Raw genomic sequence first — 25,523 nt, forward strand, 5'->3', positions numbered from 1 at the left:
CAGAGGCTGCATTGGTGACCCCACTCAAAACTGTGAGAGAGAACTGAAAACATGAAAAAAAAGCTTCTCGAAAATTCCTTCATCCACGGGGAATATTCTGCTGTTTTTTAAAGTTTTCTTTAAGCGAACGGAGTAACAACAGCCTCAAACTTTCTAGTGTTTCAGTTTCTCTTCTCTGTAAATTTCATGTATTTCTGTTTGAAACTTTTGTGTGGAAAAAAACAAGACACTGAAGTCGCCACCATCACTTTCTGCAAGCTCATGTAGGCATCCTGCTCTCCTCGAGTCTGCACCTTCACACTTCATTAAATTTTGTGCTGTTTTTTTTATTCTTTATTGGAATGTTTAAGGAAGTTGTAAAATACACTCACTGACCACTTTGCTAGGGACACCTATTCAGCTGTCTATTAATGCAAATATCTAATCAGCCAATCACATGCCAGTAGCTCAGTGCATTTATGGATGTGGACATGGATAGAAACAGGAAGAAAGGTGATAAGTGACTTTCAACTTGACATGATTGTTGTCAAGTTGAAAGTTACACACGAAATTGGACAATAGATTGGAAAAAGGATCAAACTCTGCTGCGGTGTTCAGATGTTAGGGTCAGAATTTGGCTTAAACAACATAAAAGCCTGGATGAATTCTCCCTCCTATCAACAGTTCAGGTAGTTCAGTGGGGTGGTGGATGGCTCCCTGGTCCACTTTGAGCCACTTAATACCTACTTTGCGTTTTTAAATGCCACAGCCTACCCTAGTATAATTGCTGACTATGCCCACCCCTTTATGACCACAGTAAATGGCCTGTATTTGTATAGCGCTTTACTCGTCCCTAAGGACCCCAAAGCGCTTTACACAACCAGTCATCCACCCATTCACACACACATTCACACACTGGTGATGGCAAGCTACATTGTAGCCACAGCCACCCTGGGGCGCACTGACAGTATACCCATCTTGAGGACACGTGCACAATAACATGCATGTGTACTCCTCAGTTTAATCATCTCAGAATGCTTGCTCGAACATGACAGTGTTCATGATACTCAAGTGGCCTCTAAAGTTCCCTGATCTCAATCCAACAGCACACTTTTGGGATGTGGTGGAATGGAAGATTGCAGGCAATCTGCAGAAACTGTGTTATGATACAAAGTTGTCTTATGCTTAGGAATGTTTGCAGTGTTCTTACAAACCATCCTACTTTTGGAAATTGTCCTACTGTACGTAGTTTATGCACATTTCTGCTGTCACACAATAATTCCAGCATAAATCTAAGTAGGTAGGACGGTTTGCCACTTAATTTTACCCATCAGGTTATGCTTCCAGCTCATATTCACAAAAGTAGGACAGTTTGCCACTTAATTGTGCGTTGTGCGCATGCAGGCAGAAACAATGGGTAGGGTGGTTTGTGAGGTAGGTTTGTGTGTTGTCTATATCACATACACATAAGGCACTTCTGAAGGCAAAAGGAGGGTCCAACCCAATACTAGCTATGTGTGAGTGTAGTGAGTGTAAAACATCCCACAGTTTGAAAATGGTAGCATTTGGGGACTGTTCTAGCTTCTGCTAATATTCATTTAATCCAATATAACTGTATGTAACTGCTCTTTCAGTGGTTACGCACAACAATCATGACTAGAAAATGCCTCAATTTGCAGCTTGTAAAGAAAGGTTTCTTTTTTACATCTATTCTGTGCGACTCTGTGAACTTCTTCCAGAAGCAAGTGTCACTTGAGATAAGCAATTTAATTCCACTAGAACTTAGCTAGCCTGCAGTACAATCTTTGCAGATGCAGAATTCTCCCATGCATTTTAATCCAGGATTCTTTTAAAGCCATGTCCCTCTCTTATAAGTCTGTGTTTATATCTTAAGTCTTACCCAGAATGAACAGTTCCATGTTCATTCTGCATTACAACAACAAGTCCAAACAAGAAAACAAGAAACATTACAACAGGTGGTTTGCCCCACACAGAGCCTAATCTCAACATCATGCAGTTACTGTAGGATTACATGAAGAAGTAAATGAAGACTTAATTCATTACTTTTAAAACCTTTAAAGTGGATAACTGATTTCTGTACCCCCACAAAATTAGTAGGAAATCGCACTAATAATGATGAAATTCTTGCTTTTTTCTATTTACAATACTTTGTGCGGTGTTTAGATATACATTCTGTTGTGTTCTACTCTATTCTACAATCTCTCTTGTACAGATTTAATCCAGGCTCAAATATTGGCTGTGGTGCAGCACTCAGTTACCTCTGTGTAGAGTGTTTGTATGTGTGGGTGTTTGGTTAGTGGCATTAGAAGAGGATATGAGAGAAGCTGACATTGTAAACCTGGATGTTGTTTTTACCAGACATGGTGGTATTAATCATGCGTATTTTGCCAGCCTGAGCTCTGCTACGTCATATATTTTTTGCTCCTTATTTTGTGAAGCTGGTCTTGGCCTTTGCTGTAAGTGCACCGATTTCTTGAATGTCAAATCCAACTTGCTTATTTGCTTATCGCAGGATGTAGTTTCAGTTTCATCAAAGCTTGTTCTATGAGACAACAAAACCTGTTGCTAATATGTATTCTTATCATTCTATCTAATAACTTATAAGTGCTTTTATTGATGAGGCTGTTGGGTTTCAGCTTACACTCAAAGAAATCTTAGTTTTTTAATTAGCAATTCTCACTCATAAAATAATCCTTTGAAAAAAAAAAAGTTTACAGCCTACAGCAGATTCTTTTTTGATATCTACACTGAAAAGTCAGCTTTATCTTCAAAACAATTCCTCAAATATACTACCTAAACAAAAATAATAATAATAAAATTATAATCATAATGTATTAGATAAAATATATAGCATTTTCTAATACGTATGTGTCTTCCTTAAGCTCAGGTCCCTTACCACAGCTGTTCCTATGACTGCAATCTTCTGAATAGGTCTGGAATATGCCGGAGCACCAGCAGACCTAGTTTTAGTGATACAGCTCCTCTTTCCTATTTTCTCATGCTCTTTCTTTCTGGTGTTGCTGGGGAATTGAAACATCTATCACAACTGCAGTCTTCTGCTCCTTGTCAACCATCACTATGTCTGGTTGATTGGCCAGCAGTTGCTTGTCTGTCTAGAGCTTGAAGTCTCATGGGACCTTAGCCCTCATCTTTTTCAACCACCTTGATGTTTCCCATTGGGAGCTGGGACTTCTAATCCATATGCAGCACAGATGTTCCTGTATCTACTATCCCAGCCACTTGGTTGTGCCCCAGTGTACACTTTCACAGTTCGCATATTACATCCTGCTTCTATGCGGTGGACTGTTTCCGGAGTACTTTTGCACAGCCTGCAATTTGAGTCCTGTCAGTCCTATTTGAGTTCTACTGCCTCTTTGGATCTGGTGCTTAAGGCATGTTCTTGTGCTGCCATGAGTGCTACCAGAGCCTTTAGGCCAAACATTTCAAGCAACTGATGTCAATCACTTCCTCTATCTGTCATTGGTACTGTCAGTGGGAGTTTGAGGGTCTTGCACAGTATCTTTGATGTTCATAGGACTGCGCTCTTCAGGACAGAGATCTTAGGTGTCATTCCTGGGATTTGTTGGAGCCACTCACCCAATTCGGAGGTCACTGCCCCGGTTGCTCAGATTACCACAAAGACTACTGTTGCTTCAGCCAGCAAATCTTCTCAAGCTCCTCTCTGAGCCCTTAGTATTCCTCAAGCTTCTCGTGTTCCTTATTCCTGATGTTGCTATCACTTGGCATAGCTACATCTATCACTTTGGTCGTCTTCCTTTGCTTCTCCACCACTAATATGTCAGGTTGGTTAGCCATCACCAGTTTGTCTGTCTGTATCTGGAAGTCCACCAGGATCTTAGCTCATAGCCCAGGATTCTCAACCACCCAAAGAGGTGTGTCCCATTTTGACCTGTGGACTTCCAGGCCATACTCAGCACAGATGTTCCATATATATGCCACTTGGTTATATCTTGCCTGCTAGCATTCTGCACCTGGATTCTTGCCTGGTGTGATAGACCCCAGTCTCTATGGATCTTGTGCTTAGGGCTTGTTCCTGTGCTGCCATGATTAGTGCCTAGATAGATAACACCCCACTCACACAATGTACATTCTCAGATTTCAACTGTAAATTTCCAGATTGTTTTGTTTTATTTTATTTATTTATATAATGTATATAACTCACTTACTGCAGACAATGTACATATTCACTCACTGTATATAATGTTCTCTCTCTTGTTTTCTTGTTTTTTTACACAATCGAGGAGCGTATCAGGTCACATTTCACTGCGTGTTATACTTGTATAAACAATTTTGAATCTTGAATCTTGAATCTTGCCTCTGCGCTGTCTTTCAAGCCAGCTTTGCCTAGCCACTAATAGGATTTTCCAGTATCAGCCACTTCTTCCATCTATGCCAAATGTTTGGACACACCTTCTCATTTAATGTTTTTTCTTTATTTTCATGACTATTTACATTGTAGATCCTCAATGAAAGCATCAAAACTATGAATGAACACATATGGAGATATGTTGTAAACTAATAAGTGTGAAATAACTCAAAACACATTTTATACGTTAGCACATATTATGCACACTTTTGGCATTCTCTCAATGAGTTTCATGAGGTAGTCACCTGAAATGGTTCTCCAACAGTTCCCAGAGATGCTGTTGGCCCTTTTGCCTTCACTCTGCGGTACATCTCATCCAAACCATCTCGTTTGGGTAGGTCAGGTCACTGTGGCGGTCAGGTCATCTGGTGCAGCACGCCATCACTCTCCTTCTTGGTCAAATAGCCCTTACACAGCTTGGAGGTGTGTTTGGTATCTGTGTCCTGTTGAAAATAAATAATAGTCGAACTTAATGCAAAATGGATGGGATGGCATGTCGCTGCACAATGCTGTGGTATCCATGATGGTTCAGTCTACCTTCAATTTTGAATGAATCCCCAACAGTGTCACCAGCAAAGCACACCCACACCCTCACACCTCCTGCTCCATCCTTCACGGGGGAACCATGCATTTAGAGACCATCCCTTCACCTTTTCTGCGTCGCACAAAGACAGGTGGAACCAAAGATCTCAAATTTGAACTCATCAGACAAAAGCACAGATTTTTACTGGTCTAATGTCCATTCCTTGTGCTTCTTGGCCCAAACAATTGTCTTCTGCTTGTTGCTTTTCCTTAGTAGTGTTTTCTTATCAGCTATTGGATGGATAGATTGATTTCATAAGGGGAATTATTGTGTTACAATAAAACTGCTACAGGTGCACAGTTTTAAATCACATTTAAAACACTTTGCAAATTTAGTTTTATTCAAAGTTTGCATGAAAATACTTTGCAGTTTCATAATTGCACTGGTCAGTTTTCAGTACTCTGCTTTACTAAGCTTTACAGTGATGCTCTGATGTTGTACTAGACACATCTAACGTGCTATTCTTTCGCTACATCAAGGGTAAAGACATCAGTTTATATCTAGGGTACTGATGCTGATTAGAGTCAGTTATTGAGTTCTACCTTTTACATTAGCTTTATATTATCTAGTGGTTGAAAAAAAAAACTAAAGCTCATGTAACATAATGTTGAATTCAGCAGGATAAATCAGCAAAGAGCAGTGAAAATCAGAGCAGCAGCCCAGGTCAACTGATCTAAGAAAAATCAAATGGAGCTCACAAAACAAATTATTATGTGCCTTATTTCTAAGTAGTTTGTTTCCCTATGCTGCACTGCTTTGCCCATCTGCCGAATCTCACTATCTAACCCCTGCTTGTAGAGTCATGGAATAAAAATAGGGAGCTTGAAAAGGGCATAATAGGTCCATGTTAAGTGATACTCCTGAAAAAAAAAAAGGTGTTCGTTAAGTGTTTTTCTAAGAAAAAAAAATCTTGGCTGAATGTACTTTAATTCCCTGGGTTCACAGGTTTTAATATTTAAGATTGTTGATGGATGTTGGATTTAGACTGTTTAAAAGCAAAGAATAGAACAGACACAGGAGTCGACTTCATGAATCACTAATTTGGACTGTATCTTTTCGAACAACAAGAACACAGTGTAAAAATGTTGTGACTTTACTGAAGGTAATGTAGTCTATTTCAGCAGATGGGTCATGGCGTGCCCTCTTCAAACATGTTTCACTGTGATTTTAAAGTCGGCATCAAAATAAATTCAAGTGCCTGGATCTAGATCAAATCTCCTTGGCTGATGATCTGACCCTGCCCCAACATCTTTTTAAAATGTTAAACATTTCTGTTAGATATGATAAAAGACAGGAAAAAAAGATCCAGAACAACTCCTTCCAAGAGCTTTATTTTCTCAGTGGTAGATGTAATAAATTAAACCATCTGATGGATGGATGGACGGATGAGTCGTGACTAAAGAATGCCAGGGCCACATTTTGTGCCCAGTCTGGTGTTCCTATAGTAACTCTTTTACAGGGCTCTTATTGCCACACAGTTTCTGCTTTTTCTGTCTGGTTTCCCTCCAGTTCACTCTGTGTGAGGGGCTCTTACTCCTTATTTGGCAGTGCTGTAAATTGTTTCTGTCAGCTTAGATAAACGGACCCCTGGGTTTGTCCATCTCCCTTCAACACATACACCTTTACACACACATCCAAGCACAAACATTCACACAGCAACCCTCTCCCACACAGAGACACACACACACGTATATAGATTATGCAGTAATCAACGAGCAAGGGTTTATTCTTTACACGCTTGTTTTCAATGCTTGTTTACTTGTTTTCCACATTATTAATATTCCACCCTTCTGCAAGGTATCTAAAGGTTCACCTTCCTGAAGCAGATAAGGATGTTATTTATTCAAGCATTGGCAATGTTGGCATTGGCAAATCTTTTAAAATACTCTCAAATGGCCATGAATTTACCTCCAAAATATGAAAGGAGGTTGTAGATAATTATCTTGAAATCTTCTTCCATCATGATCAGAAATGTCTTTATTGCAAATCGGGTGAGATCAAAAAGGAGAAAAGGCATAAGTCTTAAAGTAAGATATCATGGCAGCTTACTCTGACATTGGCAGAAAGAGAAACTGAAACAGAAAGTATTTGGGACGCAGAGTTTCCCAACTCAAAGTATCCTTCAGTTCTGTCATTTTCAACCGAAATTGATTTTCTGTGAACAAGGATATCATCTTGCTTCATGGTTTGTTGCCGTAAACCATTGTGCAAACTGATTTACCTCTTCTCTGGCGCAGTGCGATGGCAGTGATAATTTCTTTCCTCGCTTGTTTTTTCTATTTCTTTAGGGACTTTATTATGTCATTTCTGCTGAGATGCAATTTAGGCAGACAGTTTTGTTCCCTGTTGATCTGATATAATGAGATGAGGTGGCATTTCTCTTGTTTGTTGAAGCATTCGGCTTTTATCCCAGATGTCTCCAAAAAAAGAAACATTTTAACAATAAAAGCACCGATGCAGATTAAATTTCATATGGAGAAAGTGAGACGACATAAATTAAGGTATGGCATGCCATGTAAAATGCTTATAGATGACAAATATATTTTAAATGGTCTTATGAAGATCCCTTTTTCACGTATTGAGATTTTTCAGTTACATTTCCTTTCTGCAGAGTGTTTTCTTGAATGTAAGATAGAGATGTGGATGAATAGATAAAAACAGATGGAAGGGAGATGAATAAATGAACTAAAAGCTTTAGTAGCTGCGTTACATTATACAGTACTCAGCTGTTCTGGGAACAAGAGGAAATGACTTTTTATTTCCTTTTTCTCTCTATGATTTGGCTTTCAAAGAATGAATGCAGCATGCAGCTTATTAATTAATGCCCAATTTGAAAACATTGCTGGAAGAAGAAAAGGGTCAGCCGTAACATAATGATCGCCAGAGGCCACGAGTTTTCTTAATCATCAAGTCCCTCGTCAGCGTTGGTCATAGGAAGTAAATCCTTCATTAAGCTCGAGTTTCTCGCAGAGGTAGCATATTAGCACTTGTTTACCGCAAGCCTCAAAGCATTGTGTAGGAGAGGTCTTCTTCAAACAGGAAGTGCTCGTAGGATTGCAGGGCGCTCCGTTTCTGAGGGACTGAATTGGAAGGGATGAAAGTGCTGTTTGTTGTCTTTTGACTCAGTGCGGCTCGGTGTATGCAGTTCAGTGTCTGTCACTGTCTTTGTGTTTCTCACTTTGCTTCTCTCTCATACATACTTAGCCACATAAACACTGACACTATGATCTACTATTATATTATACACAAGCGTACAGGCTCGTGTCCTCACACGCGCAGCTGTTAGATACAGTGAAGATGAAGCAGAATGAGGGAGTGGTTTCTCCTGTAGAGCTTAGCTGGGCCAAGTGTAATTGCATAGGTGGACATAAGCCTAATAACGGCCTTATTGAACCAAATCGGTGCTTTCTGCCCGCAGAGATACTTCTGAGCAGTCTTTTTCATGTAGTTGTTATGTTTTGTCTTGAGGGTGTACAAGTCACCATTTTCTACCTCTCTCTTTGCCGCGGTTTTGGCTGTGCTGTCCTCCACCCCCTCAGACAGGCACTCTGTTAGAGCTGAGATGAGGAATGAATTGAAAGAGGTGTGAATACTACAGCGTGGGATCATTACAGTGATGACTTCAAGGTTTTGTGCCACCATTCCCTTGGATCCCTTGTAATATGAACTGTCCTATTACAACAGCCCGGATTTATTTATTTTCATCGTGTGTGTGTGTGTGTGTGTGTGTGTGTGTGTGTGTGTGCGTGCGTGCGTGCGTGTGTGTGTGTGTGTGTGTGTGTGTGTGTGTGTGTGTGTGTGTGTGTGTGTAGGTCAGTGATTGCAAACAAATCCTCTTACATTTTTTTTTCCAGAAGCCAATGCAGCTTCTGTGCAGGGGTGTTGGTTTGACAAAAGAACCAAACTGTGGACTAGATTATGCATTCTAATGGATCATCAAGGAATCGGGATTGTCAGTATTTGAAGATATCAGCATGTCCTTGCGTGGGGAGAAAAAAAAAGGCATATATTAAAAATATATATATTTTGATGATAGTTTTCAACTCTTGAATAAATGTTTCTATTAGCATAATCAGGTATTATAGTATGACAAAGTAACAGCTTCCAAAAGTTGAACATTTTCATTAGTTATAAGCACAGCACAGCACTTTATATATCTGATATTGTGCACTTCAACTGACACTAAAGATTCTTTGGTACACCCACAAACTGGTCAATAATGAACAAATCAGGACATTGTTTCTGAATTACCTCAGATATTCAATTAATGACCAGCATACACACTCACGCCAATATCTCTTCATTATTATCATCTGATATATTGAGCTGACCAATTTATCATAGCTTTATGATAACAAAGAATTAAATGAGCAGCAGGAGAACCACATGAAAGATGTGTTGTATAGCTTTGCTTATAATAATGCCAGTCTTTCAGTACAGCAGGTTATTAAATAAAGGTCTAGTCTAGTCAAGTCAAATCGTTTCAAATAGGCCAATGATAGGTTCAATAAACAGACTAAAAAGACAATATTTCATCATTAAATTTTCTTACTTGCTTCTATGATGTAAGATTCATCCGGTCTGTCCAGCAGAGACAGGCCAAAACCCGTTTTAAATGCAGCCCCATTTCAAATGGGGAAACACTAGAGGTTTTTCAGATGAGTGAATTGAGTCAGAGGTATCGACTGGTAAACGGGAGAGTGGAGGAGACCTAGGGGGCCACTTCTAATCCACGGTGACCTACTCTTATCACGCACAGCCAAGGTCAAGAGTCTAATGAGGATGGAACGCCATTAGAGCAATTAGACCAAACTACCTTGTTTCTGGGGCATGCAGAGCCATGGGAGAAGAGGGAGAGGACGAGAAGGAGGGAGAGAACTACAGGAACGACAGACTGATGATCTGCCCAGCAGCTGCCTGCTTTCTGTCTCTCTCCCCCCACCTTTCTGCAGACAAACAACGGGTAAGCACTCAGCGGCACAGCGTTGCAACAGTGACACATGGTGGCAAAGGCACTCCCTGACAGAAGTGTCAAAAGAGTGGCTGCAGGGATGTTTTACATGAACAGAGCACTTTGGAGTTTATGGAAAGATGATAGTCGAGAGTCACAATGTTACTGGTACATTTTGGTGATAACAATTCAAACTAAGGTGTCTGTATTATTGTCATTTACTGCAGGAAATCGCTGTGTAGAAGAAGGAAAGTGAGTAGTTTCAGATTTTTTAGACCATTTATTTCATACTTCATATGCAGAGTGGGAATAAACACTCTGCTGTATATCCAGCAGACATTTTCACTTCTTCCAGCTGTGTATCATCTCATTTCAAACTGAATATGCTATGATTTTGGATCCTTAGTCATGTAAAAGAAGGTTTTTGAAGAGGACATTTGTTCTGAGAGACTTCAGTTCATCCATCCGCTTCCCTAACTGGCAATTAAGGATCGCGGGTTGGCTGGAGACTACTTCGACCGTTAAAGGGCAAGAGGTGGGATACACTCCGGACAGGTTGCTAGTCCTTTGCAGGGATATAGAAAACGTACTAAGAAATATCTAAACTGTTATTGTAATACTCTAATGATATATGGACAAACAAAATCATCCTATCATTATCCCACAATTAAAAGCTAAATTATAATTATGTATTTTCTAAAAATTTACACCCACCTCTGAAAAAAAGCCCAATTTTCAGAATCTTCCCAAATATTGTCTATATGCTAATGTATGGCAAATGAATATTTGTACTATTATGCTTTATAACAAATCATTTTTTTAGAATTTCAGAGTGCATGAATTTCTACATTAGCTACTTTTATTTTAAAAAAACATGTTTTTTTTTCTCAGTCATTTAGCCTCAAATAATTCCAGAAAAACTATGAGCGGTTTGTTTGCTGTGAAGCATAGTTGTGAAGCACCCTTTTTTGCTTCTGACCATGTAATCAAAAAAAAAAAAAAAAGCTTACAGGCACAGACAAAAGTATCCCGGGGACATGGGAATACATTTGCAAGATTGAACTGAATAGAACACAGTAATTTTCACCTTGGGAGGTAGATCTCTGAGGGGACATGGAGACCCCAATTCCAGGCATCATGTGGAAGAAGGCCAGCACTCTGAAAACTTCAAGAGTGACTTTGATAGAAAACTGGATTACTGACAGTGCATGAAATGTTATATGTAAAAGGTTATTTAAATACTACTTAGGGTTCAACACATGCCTATTGCTTTATTTTACACAAAAACACCAGTAGGTCACAGTTTTGTGTTGGATAATATAAGTTTTAATTTGGATGACAATGCATCAGGTCATAGTGAAGGTGATTGTAGACTAACCACAAAAATAATGTGAGTAGTTTAAGCATAAAGTTCTAACTGAATAAATAAGGTAATGTATTACTTTTCTTAAAAAGACAGGTCATGTGTAATACATGACCTTTTTGAGTCAGAGAAATACTTTTAGTATAAATATTTTATTACTAAATTCTAGAAGGATCGACTAATACGCTATATTCAGCTTTAAACCTCTACCTGACCAGCTATTGTGAAAGAAGTCCATAATCTTTCTGACAGGACGGAGGGTGTTTGTTAGTGAGGTGCACTGTCACTTCAGGGGACACACACATTTCTGAACAAGTTGGTAAGAATTGAGAAAAGCCAGTGCTGCTTGAGGGATGAACCAGAATCACTCGGGGTAGTGGTGGAGAAAACGATGTTTGCGGTCTGCTATTATGGACAATGTCCTCCACCCTCTCGATGACAAAATGTCAATGCAATGGAGCACTTTCAGTCGGCAGCTTTTTCCACTGAGGCGTGCCAAGAAGCACTTCAGGAGTCCGACTGACTGCCTTCCACTACAATGCCCCCTCCCTAGCATCAGCTGCTAGCCTTTCGTTCCCCCTTATCTACTTGCCTGCAGTCTGTCATTTACTTATTTCTCAAGTGAGCTGCAATGACATTTCATCCCCTCACACGGATATGGAAGGCCAAAACTGCCAAAAAAAAGAAATGTTGAGAAAACTAAAAAAAATTCAAGGCAGCATCATCAGTAGCTTTTTTAATTTTCTCAACTTTTAACTGTTGTTGTCAACTTTACTGTGATTTACACAATTAGACAAGTTTCTCAATTACTTACTTTAATGCAAAAAAATTTAAAACTAAAGATAAAGATGAAAAAGCTGTAAGTTGGTTGAAGGATGCTAATTCTGTGAAACATCCCATGGCTCTGAATAGGTCAGGTTTACAGCCTCAAATATAATCTACCTAAATTAAAGACTGCTTCAACTGCTCCAAACTAAACATAAAGTAATTGTTGCATTTTTGCACAGTGCTGTTGACTTGTAACAGCCAGAACAGGTTTCTTTGGGTAAAAGGTAAATGGGAAATACATGCAAAAAAGTGATCAAGCTGTGATTAAAAAAATATTTTCTTTCATTTTTTTTAAATTTGTTACTACTCAATGTCAGTGTTGGACAAAATGTAACAATTAATAGTGCTGCGAATTAGTTTTTCAAAGGCATAAAATTAAAGTGTGTCCATATATTTTTGTATGAACACTGAACATGCTAGCGCATACATCCACTTACGTTTTACTAGAAATCAGATGGGCTCCCACTGTAAACATAAAGTGCATCCTCGTACACTGACAAGAACTCGAAGGAAAATTATTCTGCAAGTTTAAAATTCTTGTTATGCAGCTTTGAAAAAACGTGTTAGGGCAACTGACAAGCTTTTATTTGTTGCCCTTGGGAAATCTTTCAGTCAGTGTCTGAATGAACTGAAGGAGCAATTTTGCCTCAAATTGCATCAAAATGGCAAAAAAGACACACTATTCCAAACACAGAATGAGGAATAGACCAAAGTTACTGTTTTTGTCAACAGAGTCTGACACAGTAGCTTTAAAAAAGGTGACATAAAAGTTTGAGTTTGCTGATGGAAAAGGGCGAGAGATGTTTTTAGACTGCTCTGCCTGTCACAATTTATAAATCAATGAATAACAACATTTTTATGTTGTTTATTTCTTTATGCATCTTTATTTCTTTAGTCATTGATTTATATTTTGATTGTTTTTTGGCAGTTTCGGTCCTCCATACTGATGCAAGTATCCATATAAAGCTTCTCCACTTCATACAGAAGCTCAGCTTCATCTGTTGGATTTAATCCTGCTCTTGTTTTTGCCCCCTTTTTATTTGTCTTTGTTTTTTGATACAAAGCTCCATGGATCTATAAAGTAATTCGCTCACATAGTAATTTATTTATTCACTATTTCACAAAAAGAGGATTAGTTAATCTGCCCCCTAGTGCCCATTAGAAGGGATATGGTACATCTACAGAGAGCACACTGAACCATCAGTCACTCTGTGTGTCTCATCTGTGACGCTGTGTCCTTGTTTTTTATCTGTGTTTACTGTCTGTGAAGCTCTTTGTCACAGATGTTTTCCTGGAAATTGATTTAGAAATAAACTTGACTTGATCAATCCCACCATTTTTCTTAACCATCTGGAAGCAGTTGAGGACTCTTACACTGCGCACACTGCCCACCTCCTTCTGTCTGTCTTTCTCTGGAGAGAAACAGATCAGCTGATCAATAAGGATAATGCTAATGATTATTCATCAATTCTGTCAGTCCGTTCTTTCTACCTTCTATCTAATCTACAAAGTCAAACAGGACTCATTCCAGTGTTAAGAGGGATATTAATACTTATATAATAGTAATAATGCATCAATAAAAACAGAGGAAAAATCAATTTGTCAATTTGTGTGACATTTTACTCAAAACAACATATTTCTAGCTGTGCCATAGAAAGAGTCGGGGGATGTGTTGCATTCACAGCCTGGGAACCATTAACGTCTGTACAAACTTTCATCAAGAACATTTTATTTACTTGAGCTGACCGAAAGTAAACACAGAAATTGGCCACCCGGAATGACCACTTGGCTTACTGAATTAGGGATCTCCATCTGGGACTCATTGCTGTATGACTTAATCACAGGCATTAATCTGCTCAGGTTGGTTTGTTTACATGTGTAATGCGAACTTTGTTGAAACTCCATAGCTAAGTGGTCTTTTACGCCATGGTCACACGCCATTTCATTTTGATGGTCAGCCATAGTCATCGGTATTGGAGTCAATAAACCAAGAGAAGAGAAGGCACAGAGATGAAGACTGAGGCCCAGAGGCAATGGGACTGTCCTGAAAAACAACATACAGGTGGCATTTCTCTGTTTACTGCACAGCTAATCTCAAAGAGGGGAAGAACCTCTGCTGACTAGTGCTGAATACCAATAATCTACAACAAGAAATGATCCGACTAGCTCAGTTAACTGGCAGTTTTGTTTTGTTTTTTTTAAGTATAAGGCTTCAACAGTGACGCCGTTACAAGTAAAAACTAACTTTATATGTTGGACAGCTCGTTTGCTTTAAGCTTTCGGCATGAACGCATAAACAAACCACCTTAAGTGAAGAAATGTGTGGACTGACCTAAAACAAGGGGTAAGTCAATAGGTTACTCCTGATGCACAAAATTGCTATTTCAACAGCTAGCTTCCATTTATCCTGCCGGTTACACTCAAAAACATCTTTAAAAAATGATCCATGTTATTTTGAAAAAGCCAGAGGAAACTCCAGCTACCTGTCACACATACACTTTTACCTGCTTTTCTGAAATGTCCCCAAGGCGGTGAGCGTGACCTATAAAGCCACACTAGTCATATTATTATATCAGAGTGAATTAAACACACATTAAAGCAGCTGGATTTATCCCCTCAAGACCATTAATATTTGTAAATCTTGACAATCCATCCAACAGTCTACAGTGGACCACAGTCGTGGGTTAAAGGATCACCAAACAGAATGACTAACATTTGCCTGAAGCAAAGCCAAAGTGTAGCAAAGAAAAATGAAGACAAATGGACAAAAGCTACTTGATTATGAATGTTTGATCAATTTTGTGGAAAAAGAAAAGTCAGTCATACTTCTTTTAATTCATCAGGGGGTATTATTTTATAGTCTAATATTTCTTTATAAACAGCTTTCAATTGGTTTGCCTATCATTGTAAAAGATTGCTTTTTATGATTTTTCTGTTTCAGTCTGCTATGTACCTGATCTGCATCATCAATTCATGCTTAGTGGCAACATGTAGGGCAATCATATGAGATAGTCAGTGAGGAAGATGATGTTTTCACAGTAAAGGCTCAGGGGTCAATGCTTACATTGTCACTGATGACATTTAATATAATTAAACTGTGACTATTTTTGATAATTGTTATTTATTTATTTATTTATTTGTTTGTTTTGTCCTGTATGATTTTTAATGACTTAATTCTAGCCTAGACTTACAGCTAGATATGTTTTTGCATATGAATGTTTAAATTAACCTAGGGTTGTATTTCTTTAGCCCTTTTCAGATTTGCAAGAAAACATCTTTTAACATTTTAAACAAACTTTCCAGCTGCTTTTATAAATTTGCTATATTTTTGAATGATACTGGTTATATTTAGTAAAAGCAAAAAACCTCCACATGACATTGTGAATGGTCAGCCATACAAACTTTCTCCTCCGTGGACCCATAATCAGTGCTCTTTTTCCCGTCCACGTGATTTTGAAATCCTCTTCCTGTAACACATTTGCAAGGGAGAAGAATCCAGATCGTGGGTGGTGCCAGATGTTCCCTGCGGCAAACAGTGCTGAAGCTAGACAGTCTCTGAACATCTGTGGAGGTGTGCTGACTGAAAAGAGAAAATGTTCCACAAAGTTCGAACGTCAGCTTCACATTAGCTATTGTTACATCTGATTTGTGAGTGAGGCTTTTTAGCCGCTGGTAAAAACAGCAAGTGTGGCTTACTTCTGTACCAAGCAGCGTGCTGTAGGTTAATTACAATACTGCTGTCCACCCAGGAAAGTGTGCGTGTTCAGAGTTGCATGCCTGGAAAATATGCAGAGAAGAAATAAGAGTTGATACCTGTCTGTCAAAGAGACTGAGAAATATCCCTCTGTGTTCAGAGTGTGTTCTGTCGTGGGCAGCTGGCCACAGGCAGTTGAACTAGCAGCAGCATATCTCTCCAGTTCATTGGTGTTGGCCTTTGCCTTCCTGGCTCTGCATATTCTGGCAGCGATTCAGCCCTTGTCCCACAACATTAGACTTCTCAAATTAACATTTCATGTGATGGCATCGTGGTGTGGGTGTGTGACAAAGCTTGCCAGCACAGAAATGAAGCAAGCTGGCACCAAATGCTCTGTTAGCTCTCTCCTTCTCTCTTTCCGTCCCACTGCAACAACCTTGAACCAGTTTGTTAGCATCCCAAATGAACAGCATTGGTGTTGAGATTTGAATAGCATAAATAAATGAATGAGCAAACAAACCAGCACAAGCCCGACGTTGCTCTAGTGGCAATCTAGGGCTTGCACTCCCTGTGTAATGATCTGCAAATAGCTGGCTGCTGAGATAAAATTCAATTGAAACTACAAACTGCCACTGTCGACCACATGGCAAATAGGCTGTTATAATTTCAACCAAGAGATTTGCCATGCACCTGTTAAAATCCAAACACTTTAAGTCAATAGGACTGCTGGGTAATATCATAACAAGGCCACATGTTGCCTTGTATTTTGCATCCCTGTAAGGGTCTCATCTCATCACCAGTGACACAAAAGCTGAAAACATTAAACGGTAAGAAGTGCAAAGTGGATGGATTCTCTAGTGGGTGCATTCAAAACTGACAGGGAGATATAATATCGTCTTTGTTAGTTAATGTCATGGAAATTGCCATAAATCTACATGGCATGTAATCTCCATTACTTTCTGTGCTTTGCAGTTTGTGTTTTTTCTGTCTTTGTAATCATTAGGCAAGATCTTGAAGGTGAATACCTTTAAAATGAAGAAAGAATAGGCCAAACCCGAGGCACAAACAGTTATGTCTGAGTAGTTCCTGTTCTGCTCAATTAGATTAAAAAAAAAACAAAAAAACCTTAACCTAAGGTAAACTATCAATCCTGTCTCTGGAGCTGTACTTGTTGGTTGTTGAAGTTATCTTAGACACCACTGAGATGGATTCAATGCCATACATTACACTAAAAGTCAAATTTTAAGCTTTCCACTTGGCTAAATTAATTTACCGCGTGGACATTCATCCACACTAAACACTGATAATACTCTTACATCTAATAGTAACATGTTGTTCATGGACATCTGCTACACACAGTAGGTGAAGCCAGCCTGATGCTGAAGAAGAGCTCAGTTATCTCAAAAAAAGCAAAGCTCTCTTTACTGCAAACCTTCTGCTTCACCATGACCTCAGCTCTCTGTCACAGTGCAATAACATAAACACATTTTGTGTTATATTTAATCGTGAAATGAGGTCAACCTTCCCATCGCTATTTCAAAGTAACTGAGAAAGAATGTAAACACCATTACTGTGAAGTATATACTTAAAGAAGGTTTGATGCTGATTGGCCAGTGTTTTAGGTCAAAAATCAAATGGTTAATGTTCGGTTAAGGAGGGCATGTCAACGTGAAGTGACCGAAAACAAGCAGGTTGCATTTCCTTTGAATACCAGCTATTGTATATTACATTATTACAGTGACTCTCACCGCACTGTCCGCTTAAATGGCCATTTCTACCTCTGACAGGCTCTTTAAAATACACAGTTCTGGCTGACCTTGTGACTCACTTGGAGAACGACACAGAGATCAAGCATGTGAATGAATGTTTATCCCAGGAACACTAAAGTAAAGGGGCTCTCAAAGGGTGATGCTGAATGCAGCTAGCTTTTTTTGTGTATCAGGCGGATTGAGGGTAGATGTGTGTTGGAACAAACAAAACTACTCTTTCAGCAGTGGTCAAAGCTTTTGGTTGTAGCAGTACTGCCTTTCCATTAGACACAGCATATATAAGTGCAGTCCTCTTGCATTGCTTTGGCTGCCGCTTTTGCTTTTTATTCCAAAGCAAATATTATGTCTCATCAATTTTTTCTAATCCCATTTATTTATTTATTTTTATTTGGGTAATTTTTTCTCACCCTATTTGTGTTTACACAGCTACAGAGAAAGTAAATTGGATTTCACTTCCTTCACAGTGAAAAACCAAAGACCACACAGTACAAAATGGTGATTGAATATCTGGTAATAGGAATCTCTATAAATTTGAATGTGTAAATTTCAGCCTCTCGCTCTGATGACAGATTTAGAATTTATCCTTCGAAATGGGCTCCGTCATTATCTGTTGTTTGTAACTCATCACTTTTCCCATGACAGCACTGTGAAAAGGACTTCGCTTTTACAGCTGAGCACTCAGGAGAGGACTGATACAGAAAAGTATGTAAGCTTCAATTCTAGGTTGACATGCATACAATTTCTGGAGTGCTTTAAATGGGTTTCTTTGTAGGGAATGTTTTCTAGGGTTACAATAATTATTCACAGATGGAAAAAAATAAAAAGTGGTGAAAACCTCTGACAAAAGTAGCAAAAATGATTAGGTTTTATTATAAAATGAGGACATCCTGTTAATTATTGCCTATAATGTGTGAACAGAACTTCTCGTTTATTTAAAATTAGAGGTGAGGCTACTCAGTCAACACCTTGTATTTGCACAGGGCTGCAATGTGAAGTTTAAATTAAAAAGTGTTGCTGACGAGAGATCTCTTCCTAATAAGGCGCAGGTGATTGTTTTTAACAAAACACTGGGAAATTAAAAGGCACTCAGAGAGTGCATCCACCTGGCAAAGCTAAAACCTGCCTCGCACTTTTAAAGTGATCTGCACCTAATTTAGTGAGTTCTCTTTCCTGTCAGTGCTCCAAGTTTCCAAGTCTGCTTCATTGCTTTGGCTTAATCTTTCTGATAGACATATGGCACTGAAAATGTACCTCGATCCCAACTTCAGCCTCGGTTTAAGAGAAAAAAGCTTTAGCTTTCCTAAATCAGCTAAACCGTTCGTCCGACTTTAAAGCAGTTTGAAGCAAACGTGAAGTCCCGAACTCACAATGAATACTTTTAGTATATGTCTATGTTTAATCCTCAAGAACTTCAAGAATTACCAAATCTAATTATATGTAAAAAGGGAAATGATGTGTCAGCAAAATTTGAATGTTGGCTTGCTCTTAATTAGGCGAGCATCTTGCAGGGTGGCGTGTAGTCTCCTTAATTATCTCTGCGCGCGCTAAGTGTACTGTGAGACTAAATCTTAATAAGATGGGATGAGATTAAATTTTATTGATCTCTGTGGGGAAGTTGCAGCGAAAAATAAGAGGATGGTGTGCTCATATATGTGATATGTTAAAATAAATAAGCTTAAAGGATCATTCAGATTTGTGCCAAACTGGAATTATAATAGCTCTGGTGGCTGATATTACTAATTATGTGGCATTCACTGTTTTCATTTCTGAGAGTGTCTCCGCAGGTTGGTCGAGGCTACTCCAAAGAAAAAACATTCACATGGTGGAAAATGGAAAATGTGGATGTGGTACTTTAATTATTTGATGGATTACAGGGAAATTTGCTCTGTTTTCTTCATGTATTTTGTTTTATTGTCATATTTCTCACTGTCCATTAGCTTGATTCTGCCAGAGGTTTTGTCCCGTTATATGCAAGGCTTTCTTCCCACTCCCCCAAATGCTCAGTAATCTATAATTATCTGTGGTCTTTACCCTAATACGTAAAAAGTGCTGAAATTCTGAGATAACTTATTATATCATTTTTATAACATTAGCAGCCTCAGACACCAAACAGCTAGACAACATCAGTGTCAAGAAAATGTGCCAGCTGCTATAAAACTGTCTGCCTGTAGTTTAAAAAGGTCTGAAAAGAAATATAGAATACCCAAAGACATTAGCTTTTTATGCCACATCAAACCTATATTACCTGCATTACCTTCAGTGCAACTCAACCTCTAAATGTTAAAAGTCAGAGAAGTCAGAGATTTGAGTGTTTTATGCAAAGAAGCCTTAATGTAGCCTTAGCCTGCTAGCTTGCAGCTTAGGGGAGTGTGTTGCTGAGTTTTTCTTTCTCTTAACCAACAGCTTCTTTCTTCTTTTCTAACCTATGCAGCAGCGTAAGACCTGATGGCAGGTGTTTAAATCAACATACTTTCCCTTTGACATAGCTGCTGAAAGTGGCTGTAGACTTTTAATCTTGTTAAATGGATTATGTAGCTTAAGAACTAGGAATTTTCTCAACTGGTGAAGAAACTTGATATAATATATGGAAATATCTAAAGGAAATACAATTCAGGACTGTAAACATAACTGATCAGTAATGAAAAAAGCACCCAGACAGTTTAGCACATAACTTGGGCGTAGCCTTCTAATTGAAAACACCAATCATATCACTCTATGTCAGACATTGAAATCAGTTTTTTTCTGTCCTACTTAATCTTAATCAACATAAAGCTGCCTGTCATTAATCCTCTTTTTCTTCATTCACTCAGATCAATGTTTCCTTTTCCTGAGCAAAGATGGTAATTAATCCCCAGTCCAACAGAGCCTTCAGGCATGACTATTTGACAAAGACCCTAATCAATGCTTCTGCCTATTCTTCTACCTTTAGTAAATGAATAGCTTTTCTTTTTTTTATCATGTTTTACATTCCATCGAGGGAATCGATGATTCATATAACAGCCAAATAATTAATGTTTGAGCACAATCCCTGAAGAAAATCTGAACTGTTGCAGAACAGTTTTAGAACTTCGACCTGGGAGCTCATAAATGTGGTTGGAAGGGGTTTGAATTGATATGCTTCCTATTATGCTTATTAGAATTATTTCAGTAATAAATGGTCTATACGGGTGTCTTTTCACTTCATTGCCCCCCCACCCATTGACTCACCATTAATGACATTTCTGAAGAACGATGAATAATTGATGTTATTACTGAAGAAACTTATATGGGAGAAGTGGAACTCGGAGGAATCAAGCAGGCTGAAGACTGGCAAGGCTAGAGTAGCCTGGGCACAACAGATAGGGAAAGGGCTAAAGGAGTGAATGGGCTACTGCCTATTTATCAAGAGTAAGGTGCATGAAATTGGCTCTTAACCTCCCAGTTAGAAGGTTTAATTAGAAATCATGCTTTTGCTACAGGAGGGGGAAGAGCGGGGGTGAGTTGTCCAAACAGGGTGATAAATGACTTGTGGGACAGGAGGCTTTGGAGAGATGGGAGGAAACAGCTTGGTGAGAGTGAAATGTGGGTGACAGCTCTGGTCGAGGTAGGTGGTGAGACAACGGGTCGAGGCAAGCAGGAGATTGCAGCTGAAGTGCAAACGGCACCTCAAGAGCTGTAAGGGGTGTTATCGACACAAACAACCCGCAGGGCTCCCAACTAAAGAAGCTGAAATAGTGGCACACAATTTGGATGTAAGAGCAAAAATATTTATACATGAAATATGCTTTCAGTTCTTAAGAAAAGGCTTTGAAAATGAACTGAAAGGTCTGCTACCAAATATTTTGTTGACGCTGGAATTTATTTTATGGGTATGTTTTGCCTCAACTATCTGAACCACAGATATGCTTTAAAATGATAATATTCAAGAGCTGTGACAATTATTGCTTCCTATAAACCTATACCAGTGCATGAGTAAGGCTCTTATTCAGACCCAGTGATAATAATGTGTTACAAGGTTACCTAACCAGGTGTTGGTGTGAGCATGGATTGCAAAAACATATGACTCATCCCTTGTACTGTGGCATTAAAACAGGCAAGGTGGCAGACAGCAGTGTAGCTGAATGCACACGTCTGACCCAGGGACACAGATGCTCAATAAAATTAAAGCAAGGCAGACTGCAAATGTTTTATTCAGTCTTTACAGGGCCACCTCCCCATCAAGTAGCCATGTACAGTTGTGCAGTGTGTTTCTTTTTCGCTTTTTAAGCCTTAAGGGTCATAAAATTTCTGCTGGCAACACTCAACAGTTATTTCTGCTGATTGATTTGGCGTGACATTTAGACACACCCTTTAAAGGACTGGAGCTGTGTGAGCTAAAATAGGTCACAGCCTTTATGCCAGCACAGTGAGACTTTCTGCTGAGAGCGAAGAGAATGAGCGCACTGCTTAAACCAACATCCTGTTCAAAACCTGCTCTGTGTTTAAATCTTGCCTAGGGCTTAAAATCCTACTAATGGAGCAGGCTCATGTCAAATAGATGGAGAAGACAGTATGAGGGATTAGAGGGTCTGATGGGAAAAATGTGGTGCGCTTCTAGATACTTTGTCTACACGTTGGAGAAAACTTTTTTTTTCACTTCTTGGAAACACGTCCCAAATCGAGCCTCTCCAGCACTGAGCGAGAGACGCCTCTGATCTTGCCACAGTGCGCATCGTGTGAAAAGGTCGGTGACTGCAAAAGGGCAGACTGGTTTCAAAATACAGTGAGAATGGGAATGACTTTTTGTGCCTCAAGAAGTAAAGCTCCAGCATTTCTGTGTAAATCTACATTCAATACTAAAGTATTTATCAGATAATAATTCCATCTTTCTTTCTTTTGTTTTAGCCAGTTTCAAGCCATATGTACAATCTGCCTGATGATTGCATCTGCAAATCCAAGCTGATATTCTCTCATTTCGGGTAGGGATTATACTCCCTTGAGGATGTCCTTATGAACAGCTGCAGACACTGCTAACCCCTTGTTGTTTTTTGCTTTGCTACTTTCTATAGTGTGCATGGAAAGTGTAGTAGCCACAAGTCCCCTCGGACGCCTGTGCGCTCAGAAAATAAAGATTTCATTCAAAACTGGAAGCTCCTAACTGATTCTACTTGGGCTGTTTTTCTACCTCATTTGTTATCATTTGATATGCAGAAGTGCCTGAAGTAATTTTTTTGTAATTATAAATGGACAAACCTGACAGTGCTTATTTTTAATGTGAGGACCACATCATGGTTCATCAGTTAATCTCTGCAGTGTGAGCTTAAAAGTCAGAGGCTGTGCAAAAAGGCTGATAGTAAACTTGCAGTGCAAGCCTTCACAACATAGAAGGTTAATAAAAAATGCACAGGGGCTCCCGAGCTTTAATAACAGGAAGCAAATGATGTAAATTACATAAATAGCACAGCTGGTTTGGCATCCCACTAATTCTCCTCCAACCTTGTTCCGCCCGTACTTAACTCTACCTTCACCAAAAAATAAATAAATAAAAATAACTTAATGTACTTCATCATTTAACGGCAGACATATCCTTGAATCAATGCCAAACAATAATCTGTGAGTCTCATATCAAACAAAACCTCCAGCGGTTAACTCTCGGGCAGCGATGACTAGGAGGAAAGCTGATATACAGTAAATATCTAACTCCCTGAACTTCACCACTTTCTAATTATATTAGGATTAATTGGCATGGTTCTGAGGGTGTTAGGGTATTAATGTACAGCACACCTTGTTGGATGGACCCTGGACTCTGTTGAAAAGCCTGTTAATTAGGCCTGTGGTTAGGTGTGATAAAAAAGGGAGCAGTACATAAACAGGACCCAGCAGAGGAGGGATGCATAGGTCACCTGCTACTGGACCCCCGACAGCCTCTGCCTGTATCACACAGGGCCACATGCTGCTCCTCCGTCTCCAGGAAAGGCTGACAGGGAAACTTCACACAGAAGAGCTACAGCTACACCTAATCTTCTACCTGTCCGACTGATTTAGTTAAAGGCGTATTTCCCCGCCAACTTCTTCAGTATGTATCTGCACCGTGCAGAGATCTAATGTCTGTCATAAAGTTAAACATCGGCAAGCCACATGGAGATTTTTAATGAGACTTTTGTGCTCATTTCACGCACAATATCTGTCCTTTTTCCTTTTTTTCCCTGCTGGTCTCTGGTCTTTTCCTCTATCCTTCAACAGGGAGAGAAGCTCTTACCATCAATCAGCCTTTAGCTCCTGTGGACTGAGACAGTGTCACGCTGGGCTCTGTGTGTTGCCAGATAGGACCACTGTGCCCTCAGGTTACCCTTACACTTCCAGTTTGACACCCCTGATATTTACTCGCTACAGAGAAAATTGAAAAATACATGGAAGTTTGAAGTGGGCACACAGGAGTCAAACTTTTGAACCGTGTTTTCTATCAGGGTTAGGAGCCAAAGAGGCTGTTTCTGTCAATCATTAATTGCAGTCCTTTACAGCCAGAACTTTTCAGATGCAGTCAGCGAGAAACTGTTTTATCGAGAACAGTCATCTGGTCCGTAGAGGCTGTCATGATGCATCATTTAAAGTGAAAAAAAAATTGGATTTTAGTTGTTGTCACAATGAAAAGCAGTCAGTGGGATAAAGTGAAATTGCCTTATTGTGAACAAGAACATGAATGTCTCACGCTTAGAGCGCAGGGACAGAAATCTGAGGATGGAAAAATGTATGTCTATAATGTCAGTAAGATGAGTTTATTTTTGCGTATGCAACATATTTCCTTCGCATATGGCCAAGCAAATGCTGTTTAGTTGAGTTTGGATTCAGAATGATTAGCAGATTAGTGCCAGATGGTCTAAGAGGCCAAGTGAGTTTCAAAGGTAAAAGAGAGTAAAACATGCACATTATTAACCAACACTGATGCAAATGCACTTTGACACTGGACACAATCTCCTTGTGATTAGTTGCCTCAGAATGCAGTCCAAACAGTTATTGCATCTCAGTCCACTGATTATCCCGGCTAATGTCTCTGTCCCTCAACTTGTGGAGGAAACTATCCAAAACTAGACATCACCATCATCGATCTGGGAAGTACATCAAGCTGTAGTCAAGCTGTTTTGGTTTGAGTAATGCTTCTAGTACATATACAGCTGGATGCCCAGAGAAGTCAATACAGGGGGCAGTGGTATCAGAATTTACTTGCTCAGCTACTTAACTTCTCAGCCTCTGCTGAACCCTGTAATGTTCCCATCAATACATACAAAAGCTGTGCAGCCAGACCAAGAGATTCTTATTTTAACCCATGTATTTGAAATTCCATACATTCATTTTTTTAAATTGCAAGTATATCAGGTTGACATTTGAGGAACAGAATGCAGGTTATGAATAAAAATAGTAAAGAGGATGTAAAATCTTTCCCTGTTCAGTCTTCTGGTTCAAATCTTGCTTTGTTTGTTTTTCCTTTTTTCCACTTAGTTGGCCCACTTTACATTACAAGGTATACATGAATCTTGGATTTACTAAAAACATAAGCTTCCCCTTTTTTGCTCATTTGATTTGGTTTTTGTTTGATTAATTTGGCTTCATTTTGCAATATAACTAAGGTAAAATATCCGACCTTGGGTTTATACATGACAAATCTCACAAATGCACGATTCTGAGGATGTGCAAACACAGCTGCCAACCTTTCAAATTATTAGAATGAATTCAGTGCCAGAACTCATCCACTGTGGAACAGCTCCATGAATGCTTTCCAATGGTAAAACCTTTGCAGCATGTTTGTCCAAGGTGCAACTTGAAAAACTGATTTGGCATCAGTTTTCCAGGGCAAACCAACTGGAGGTAATCAGCCCCCCACTTGTCTTCACACAACATGCAGCCCACTGATTGCTCCTCCTGATCCGCAGTTATTTTCAGCCTGTAGAATCTCTCTGTGGCGCTGTTGATGGGCCTCCTCGAATGCACATTC

Source organism: Maylandia zebra, linkage group LG14 (assembly GCF_041146795.1).
Source record: "Maylandia zebra isolate NMK-2024a linkage group LG14, Mzebra_GT3a, whole genome shotgun sequence".
Lineage (NCBI taxonomy): Eukaryota > Metazoa > Chordata > Actinopteri > Cichliformes > Cichlidae > Maylandia > Maylandia zebra.